This window comes from Pinus tabuliformis, chromosome J (genome assembly GCF_031772625.1).
Source record: "Pinus tabuliformis cultivar Carrire ecotype Pingquan chromosome J, CPIR1, whole genome shotgun sequence".
Classification (NCBI taxonomy): Eukaryota; Viridiplantae; Streptophyta; class Pinopsida; order Pinales; family Pinaceae; genus Pinus; species Pinus tabuliformis.
The window spans coordinates 323,069,118-323,079,064 of NC_142295.1; positions in this window are offsets into that span (position 1 = coordinate 323,069,118).

The window sequence follows — 9,947 nt, forward strand, 5'->3', positions numbered from 1 at the left end:
CTATCCATGACCAGGATGAAGCTTGGGTGAAACTAAGTGGAGGTCCAAACCGACTGATGTTGAAAAATCAGCGGATGAGTTGTGGTTAGGGGTGAAATTCCACTCGAACCCAGAGCTAGCTGGTTCTGGATCCGCTACAGCACTCGGTCGGATGTTACCCTAACCCGACCCGGGAACGGACCGGAGGGAACCGCAGCATGGGTAATGTCCGCATCTCGCCGCAAGGCTAATTTTGAGTTGCAACAACAGGGTTGAGGCCCCTTCCAGAAAAGGCAGTCCGAAGGCACCAAGGGTCCTGGTACTATCCAAGTGAAAATAACCCCCGGGGGTGGCTGCAATGGGCAGAGATGCCACTCATCGGCCTAAACGACGAGCAAACACTCGAACGTGAGAGCGAGGGATCACCCAACGAATGGACTCTATAGCGACAGGAACCATGCTTTTGGATGGAGAAGTGGGAACCTTAATGATGAATAGTAATAGGCCGAATCTGAACTGCGGGAATATATATTCGGAACCTAGCTGAACTGCTGCCTCTTGTGCTCTTGTTTCACGCTGTTTGATTCTATATTGCGGCTGCTGCGGACCTCGAAAATTTGGATTGCGAATCTGAGGCTCCAGCTTGTCAAGATGAACATGTTCAAGTGCTCTTCCAATCTTTTCAACCTTACGGAGGAGCTGATCTGATGTAGAAGCTTCCTCTTTGATTATGACTCGCTTTTCCGCCTTCATCCTTGATCTCTTATCATTCAAGTTTTCCTCAACACTGATAGCAATTTTCTGCATATCCTCCAAGGTAGGAGGATCTCTATCTCTCAATGAATAAGCCATCTCCGGATCAAAGCCATCCGGGAATTTGAGAAGTGCTGATTTTCTAGATGGCCTTAAATCATCTGGAATAGCATTGTAAACTGTGTTAAATCTAATAATGTAATCTTGAACGGACTCACCATGATTGCGCTTGAGATTGTTGTACTCAACATTGATCTGAAGTGGATCCTTTCTGATTTCCCATCGATCTAGAAACTGCCTCTGAAGTGCTTCCAAGGTGGGTATGCTTCTAGCTGTCAAACCTCTGAACCATTTTCTTACTTCTCCATCAAATGTTTGTACAAACAAACGCATAGTCACATCCTCTTCATCTATCTCATATAGATCAAAGAAAGTCTTCATTTTGTCTATATGTTGCTGAGCAGAGACACTTTGAGGAGTGCCATCAAACATAGGGATTTTACTCTGGAAGTCGGCTGGCATATCATGCAGATTTTGGGGAAGAGCAAGGGGAGCAAATCGGGCAGCCATTGCTTTGGGTAAATTGGGTCTAGGAGTAGCAGGTGGAGTAGGTGTAGCTGTAGTATGAGGAGTATGAGGAGGAGAAGTGGTATGGGATGTAGAGGGCGAACCAACTATAGATTCTGGATAAGTGATTATAGGAGAAACAGAAATAAAAGGAGGATTGGTCTGCTCATGCGTCGTGATAGTGGATCCAATATGAACAGATATAGTTTCAATGAACTCAGCAAGATTGGTAGCGTGAATATCTGACTAAAGAGTTCTTAGGATGAAATTGTCAACCAATTTATTGTGTCTCTCAATTTCAAGGGCAGCAGCAAAATCAGGGTTGGGAACTAGAGAATCAAGTGCACTTTCAGATTTGGTTTTAAACAAGGACAACTCAAAACTCTCGTCAAAATCAATGTCTTCAAGATACTCAAAAATAGCTGGACATGAATGAGATTTGAATATATGACCAGAATCGGAAGCCAGTTTGGATATCAAGGAACAAATAACCAATCAGCCTGTGAAAACTCTTAACTAATCATCCAAAAGTTCATAGTTTGCAAATATACTGGGGTGAAATGCAAATGAAGTGGCCGTATTCACAAGCTCACGGAGATTGACTGAAGCAGCGTTTATCTACTTCCGCTTATGCAAAGCAAAAGCGTTTCGAAGGCTACCTGGCATAACTTCAGGCTCCGTCTAAGACTTATGAAACAAACACATCAATCCACGGACAAGTTTTTTCTCCCCAGTATGGTCGCCAGTATGTTAGCGCTTGAAATTTCACCTCAGGCTGAAAAAGGTAAACTCCAAGGCAACATCAAACCACTTAGCCTTGTAGCTAGCCCTACGGGGCAGGAGAGGGCTCTCTGCGGTCTATCTCGGCAAAGATATTCAACAGGCAGAGATAACCAATAAAGAACACTGACTTTAGGCTAGTAAACTGATAAAAAGGTTTTATTTGGGATTTTTAGGGTTTTGGTGGAAAATTTGGGAAAGGCAATTTTGGGTGCGGGGATTGGACACAGTTTTCGCAGGGGGTTCTTTGGGGCAAGGTAGGAGACTGTATTGATGCCTTTGAAAGATTTGGATGGATTAGAATGACTGGTGAGGAGCTAAGGAGAGCAAGCAATCACCTTGAATTCCCCTTAAACAGATGAAAACATTGATATTAAGCAAACTTAAAAGCAGAGCATGGCAATCATGAATTCTACTTTAACACTTCATTTGCCTTATTTGCAGAAGGAAAAGTAAGAAGATGATTCACATAACAAACTTACAAGTACAAAGAGAAACACACCATCAATACATGTAACCACAGGAATCCCAAAAAGGACTGCAAAACCCTGGTCTTTCTTCCTTTGCCAAAATTGCAGAGATACAATGAGCAATACAATAGAAGCTTTCTCCCTCAAGAGTCCAACCATGAAAATGACCAAGAAAGTACATAATATAGGCAATCTAACATCTTTCCTTGCCTCTAGGAGTCGAGCTCACTATCCTAGGAGCTGTTTCAACCAATTCCAAACTGAGCACTAGAATCTAGGCAGTCAAAACAACTTGCCTCTATAACCTAGGAAACCAATTCATTCATTAAATTTTTGCTTATTTCATGAATGAATCTTCTAGAATAGATAAATAAGTGTCAAAGTATCATAAAATTACATCATTTACATCAAGGAGAATCAAAACCCACTCCAAAAAGTAAAACCTAGTCAAAATTGCGTTTTGTTGAGTTGTAGGTGCATTTTTGTGAAAATAGCCTGATGCGTAGCGCCCTGAATCTCAACGCATAACACGCCTTTGGGCCTGATTTTGAGGCACTTCCCGGAGTCCAAATGAGGAAAAAGTGGGCTTGTTGGAAAGGTCTAGAAGTCTACTTTCCAAACCAAGTGGAATTTCTGAATTTGGTGACCATTTTCCCCTCCAAAATTGCAATCTGCCAAGACTGCTTCCTGTGTGTCAAAAAAGTGGCAGAAAGTCATTTTTTGCATGTTTTTTGACCTTCTGAAGGCTCAAAACTTGGTGAAATTTCTTGGCAATTGCTGAGAAAATGTGTTTTTGCATGACAAATCCAAAAATGCTGAGTTTTAATGAAAAGTAGTTGCCCATCTTCAGGGTAGCGCGCGGCGCGCTACGCGTTGGGGAAGAAAACCTGTTTTTTGCCCAAGAAATTCACAAATGACCAAAAATGCTCAAATTTTTTTGAAATTTGTGCAAAAGGTAAGTCATTTGGCACCATGCTCCTTCAAGGAAGCCTCAGCGAAGATGTGGAGGGGATCGGGCCTTTTTCTTCGTTTTAGTGCCTTGGCCAATCGTCCTTTGAGCACCTTCATTTTTGCCTTACATACGTGCATTCGAGCCCAATAATGATTTTTCATTTTTTGGAGCATGTCCTTATCTTTGTTAGCCTTGGCCAGCAACCTCTCCAAATGAGCATTGACCCGGAGAAGCATAGCCTCTCGCTCAATGGGTACCAAATCACCGGGTCTCTTACGAGCCAAGTTGCGGTCTTCATGGATCCTCTGCAACTCATCGAGAGTGTGCTCATCCTCTAATTGCTTGTTGCGCTGCTCTAAATATGTGATTGTCCATTGTGCCCTCTCTAATTTTTCTTGCAACAAGCGATTTTCAGCCTCCCGTTGCTGAATGATCTCCTTAAGCTCTGAGCTAGGAGAACGGGTGTCAAGATCAATGATGTCAATATCTGGATCACCTGACAATCCCTCCTCAATCATGGGTTGCTTGCCCCCCTCTGATACCTGTGCTGCTGTCGGAAACGAGGCCCCTTCCACCTGGTGTGGATATAACACTCGCGGTGCTGATGAAGAAGGCGAGACCCCTTCCACTTGATGTGGAGAAAATACTCGCCGAGTTGATGCAAATAAGGCCCTGTGGCCTCTCTGATATGTGACCAATGGAGGGGAGCTGACATGTCTGGGCTCAGGGATTTCATACTGCTGTGAAGGTCCTCCCTCCTCATGAACAACCTCAGGGGGTGGTGGCGCTGTGAAGAAATCTCGAGAGATGAAATCCTCCCATGGAATACCCTGCTGGGCCAACTGATGCATGACCACAATATTGATCAAAGCATAATGGTAGATGCTCCTGTGTTGTTGTGCTGGGCTCTTTCTCTGCACCAAGGGCACCATCCTCTCAATATTCCGGCACATGAAAAATGGTATGTTCATCATCCGTACCCGTGTGAAATGCATCAACAAGCGGATATGGTACGAATACAAACGTGAAAATCTACCCTCACAAGTGAAATAGTGAATGATGAGCCTCATCAAGGGTGCATACTCATCCCTCAAGAATCTGAAAGGAAATACACCAGTTAGGTGCCTCATATATACAGGTTTAATGTAGGGCTCATACTGGAATCTGTCCAACAGCTGGTGCTTGTTCCACTCTTCTCCAACATTGGGTATCCCTGTTGCTTGAGCAACAACCTCAGGTGACAATGTAAAATCCACCCCTGCAAGATTCACATGCCCGTTGTGCAAATGCAAAACAAACAAGCGGACCAATTCCCTGTGTTGCTGAATTTGGGAAATTCTCTCGCAATATTCATAGCATGATTGATGATGGAAACATGTGACTGCAAGTGGACAAGCTTGCAAATAGGCCAAAGAGGTGGGCTCCTCTCACACATGCTGACCACCCTTACCACCCCTGTGATGCCTCCTTGGCACCTCAACCTCCGGTGTTGACTCACGGTCATCACTTTGCTCATAATCTGTTTCGGTTTCTGACATGGTTTCAAGAGCAAAATGGTTGAAATGTACTGCTGCTTCTGCACAAATGACCTGCTGTTTTGACTGTTTGAATGCTACTCCAAGGGGACAAAAAACACAAGGGAGATGTTAGGGAGGGGGACTTTTGAGGGGATTTAGGGAAAATATATAAAAAAGGGAATTTAGGGTAGGAATTATGACACATACATCATCACATAATCATAGTTTGTAGGGGTTTGATAGGAGGTAGGATTTAGGGAGATTTTATTGAATTTTAGGGATAGGGGTAGGGTTTTAGGGCTTTTGATATTTTTGTTAGGGAAATTTTGTGAAGGTGACAAGGGAAGTGATGATGGGAATGTGGGGAAATGAGGGAGTGAAAAAGATGACCTTGGGCAGCGAACTCAAAACCCTAGCTTCACTTGCAATTTGAAATTTTTAAACATAATATATATGAATTTCATGCTTCACTCTTGATGGCATTTGACACATTTTCCATGCTCATTTTTCTTTAGCATGAAAAAAGCATTGATGATTTGAGGCCTACCTGTAAAACTTAAGAGATTTGAGGTTGTTTTGAAGCTTGTTGGCAATTTGTTGTAGGTGAAACCCAACGCGTAGCGTGCGGGCCCTGACGCGTAGCGCGCGCCCAACGCGTAGCGCCCGACCAATTCTTCCACTGCAGAGTGTGCCCTGACGCGTAGCGCGCGGGCTCTGATGCGTAGCGTGCAGGCTCTATTTCTCAATTCGCCCAGTTTCGCACTAAATCGCCTTTCACACTTGCTCTTGGAGTCTTGGAGGCAAATGAATGACAAAATGAAGAGAGAGGGGCTTTTATAAGCTTGATTTAAATTTATTTTCCCTCAAACTCACTTTATAATGTTTATAAAATGACACTTTTTGAAACTAATTGTTGCTGACTTGTGGTTTCCTTTTTGACATGAAATTGGTTGAAATGATGCTTTTTCTTGAAAAATTTTGCAGGGATAGCTTCTAAGGAGTCTTGGAAAAGGAGACCAAGGTTGCATGCCAACTTCTGGAGAGTTTGAATTTTTTACAAATTTTTACAAAAAATGAGAAAATGACCTTGCCTTCAAAAACAAGGTTTTTGAACTCAAGGTAAAAATTAGCTATACAATATGAAATCATTTGAAGTGATGCTTTGCTGGATATCCCTCTGGCCTGCTGGGCATTTATTGACCTTAAAAGACATGACCGGCATTTATTGACCTTAAAAGACATGACCTCAAAAGACAAAATTGGACTAAACCCTAAACCTAGGACCTTGACTTCAAGACAAGACCAATGACACTGTAAAGAATTTTTATTGACTGAAACAAACTGGATCCAGCAGTGCCAAGAGGGGAATAAAGACATAAGCTCCTCCATCAGGGTTATGACATGCCTAATGGAATGCAATAAGATGAAACTGATGAGACACCTACTTATGCAAATGCAAAGAGCTTTGATCATTGATGGAGGGCTACTAGACCGACTCTAACATTGGCTCCAATGGGGATGGTAGCTCCTTGGAGGTGCCAAGAACCTTAGACCTCTGGGAGAGCAGACCAGTTCCTTTTAATCATTGGGCAATGGAGTCATTATTTACATATTTGACCCAAACTGGGACAACTTTATTGACTTGACAAGTGACTGAAAATTGGACCAATTTTGACTCAAACTGACTTCAACTTTAAAAAGAAAATGAACTGATACAAACAACATGACAAACTCACACCAAATAATCTTCATCTTCAGAATTATAGCCTTCACCGTGGGCCCCAGACTAAAGATGAAAGATTAGTTCACACTTGCAGTGGAATCAAAGTAAAATGGTAATTACAATGATAATGACTAGAGCAGAAAATGCTCAGACATGGTACCTTTTAAGCAGTCGACCATTGATCGACCCTCCGAGACAATCATCACCGTTCATTTCTTTGAGAAGAAAGGCATTTGGACCACGGTATGCTGCAATTTTGTAGGGACCTTTCCACAAGTTGTCAAACTTTCCATGTTTCCCTTTGTCTTCATTTCTGGCATCCCATCTCAAAACAACATCATATATTTGGAAATCATCCGGTTTTGCTTTCCTGTCATAGATTTTCTTTATGCGCTCTTGCAACTTGAGAGTATTGTGAAGAACCTCCTCCCATGTCTGTTGTAAATGAATCATTTGACCAATCCACCTTTGCATGGAATCCTCCTCACCACCAGCCTCTTGAAGCAACTTTGCTACCAGAATACTAAGTGAAGTAGGAAACACTGCATCTGTCCCATAAACCAGTTCAAAAGGTGACATACCAATTGACTTTTTCTGACTTACACGATCAGCCCATAATGCATTTACTAACTTTTTGTGCCAGCTCTTCTTATTGATTTCCAACAATTTCTTTATGATGTTTACCAAGGATTTATTCGAAGATTCAGCCAGCCCATTTCCTTGCGGATGATAGGCGGTCGAATGCCCCAAGTGGATATTATATTTGTAGCAAAAATAAACCATCTTCTTTGATTTAAACGCTGCTGCATTATCTGTAATCAGCTTATGTGGACAGCCGAAATGTGACAATATGTTATTTTCAAGGAAAGAAATAATTACCAAGTCTGTGGCCTGCCGGGTGGGAATGGCTTCAATCCATTTCGTGAAGTAATCGATGGCTGTCAATATCCATCGATGCTGTCCGGAATATGCTGGATGAATTTCGTCGATGAAATCCAAGCCCCACTGCTGAAATGGTGCGCTGACTTCAATGGGCTTGAGAGGTAATGGTTGTAATTTTTGCTTTCCTTGAAAAATTTGACATTCATGACAACTCTTGACTGCTTTATATACATCTGAAAACAATGAAGGCCAAGAAAAACCTGCCCTTAAGATCTTGTTTGCCGTGGTCTTCCAAAACAAGTGGCCCCCACAGTCACCTTTGTGGAAATCCTCTACAGCTTTCTTAGCTTCCTCCTCGACCAAACAATTCAGCAATATTCCACCGGGGTCTTTCCAATATAGTGCAGATTTTATGATGCAAAATTTGGTAGCCTTTAATTTCAATGTCCTAGCTTTGTTTCGAGGAATCCCGGGAGGTGAAGACAAATTTTGAAGCACATATACAATATCAGCATACCAAGGAGAAGAAATAAAGATGTCAGATACATGTAGTGTTGAATTCTCCTCGTCTTCATCGGATAGGGCAGCTATCAAATTAATGTCTAGGACATGGAGATTTGTTTCAGCCATCAATTTAGCGAGACCTTGACCCTTGATCAGCTTGGTAGGCTTAATTTCCACATCATATTCTAATAGTGCAGCAATCCATTTACCCCGCCTTCCTTCCGGTTCCGCTTGTACCAAAACATCTTTAACAGCTGCGTTAGGAACATATGCCAAAATGTGAGAATTCAATATGTACACACGGAAATCTTTCAAGGCTTTTACCAGCGCCAATGCTTGTTTTTCAATGATATTATACTTCAGCGCTCCGTCCCTTATAATACGACTGAAAAAAGCAATGGGCTTCTCAACTCCATCTCTCTTTTGCATCAGCACAGTTGCCAATGTATGCTCAGAAGCAAATGAAAATAGAATAAAATCTTGTGTATAATCCAGGCTGATTAGAGTTGGGGCTGAAGATAAAATTAACTTTACCAAATTGAAAGACTTTACCGCCTCTTCGATCCATTTGAGCTGGCTGTCCTTTTTTAGCATGCTAGTGATTTCTCTGAGGTGTTCGGCAAGATTCAGAATAAAGCGACGCAGAAAATTCAACTTGCCATTAAAGGACTGAATCTCCTTCTTGTTTCAGGGCTGCTCTAATTGCCGAATAGCTTCCACACGTGCAGGATCTATACGAATGCCATCTTTGGAAATGATGTGGCCCAACATCTTGCCTTCACTCATGGCGAAAAGGCTCTTCTTTGGATTCAATGAGATACCATATTTTCTGCACTTTTGAAACACCATTGTTAAATGATACAAATGTTCTTCATCAGATTTAGAAAACACAGTTAAATCATCAAGATAAATGACTAAAAAGACATCCTTCTCATTAGCAAAGGCCATGTCCATCGCCTGCTGAAAGGTAGCGCCTGCATTTTTCAATCCAAACGGCATCTTGGCATAATGAAATGTCCCCCATGGAGTAGTGAATGCAGTCTTATCGTGGTCATCCTCATGCACCAAAATCTGATTATACCCGGAATAACCATCAAGTAGCGACATCCTTGATGCCCCAACTACCCGCTGCAATATATGATCCATCTTGGGCAGCAGATAATTGTCCTTTAACGACACCTTATTCAGATTTCTGAAGTCTATACACAAGCGGATCTCACCGGTCTTCTTTCTCACGGGCACCAAGTTGGAAATCCAATCGGAAAATCTGATTGGCACTATAATTCCAGACTTGTACAACCTGTTAACTTCTTTCTCAATCAAAGGCAGCAACTTAGGATTAATTCTTCTCAACTTTTGTCGGAAAGGCTTTTGATTTGGCTTTATGGGAATGGTATGTTGAATGATACTTGTGTCATAAGTTTTCAAATTTGAATAATCCCATGCAAAAACATTAGAAAACAAAGACAACAATCTGATATAGTCTTTCTTTACCTTTGGCGACAATGCTTTCGATAGTTTCACCATCTTTGGATTTTCAGCTGTTCCGACATTCACTTCTTCAACACCTTCTTTCCTTGGCCTCAAAGTTGGTTTGCGGGCCACGTCATCTTGATCAAACAGCTCCTCCAAAGGAATTAATCCTTTAGGAATAAAATTATCTTTAAGTTGCAATACATCCATCTGATTTACTTCCTCAGGTTCTGTATCTATGGAGATGTCTTTGAACTCACCTTCAACTTGCAGAAAATCCTTGATTTCTTCGTCATCTTGGAAAACTTGCCAACATCTTTGATTTTCTGGAACTGTAGGACGGTGCT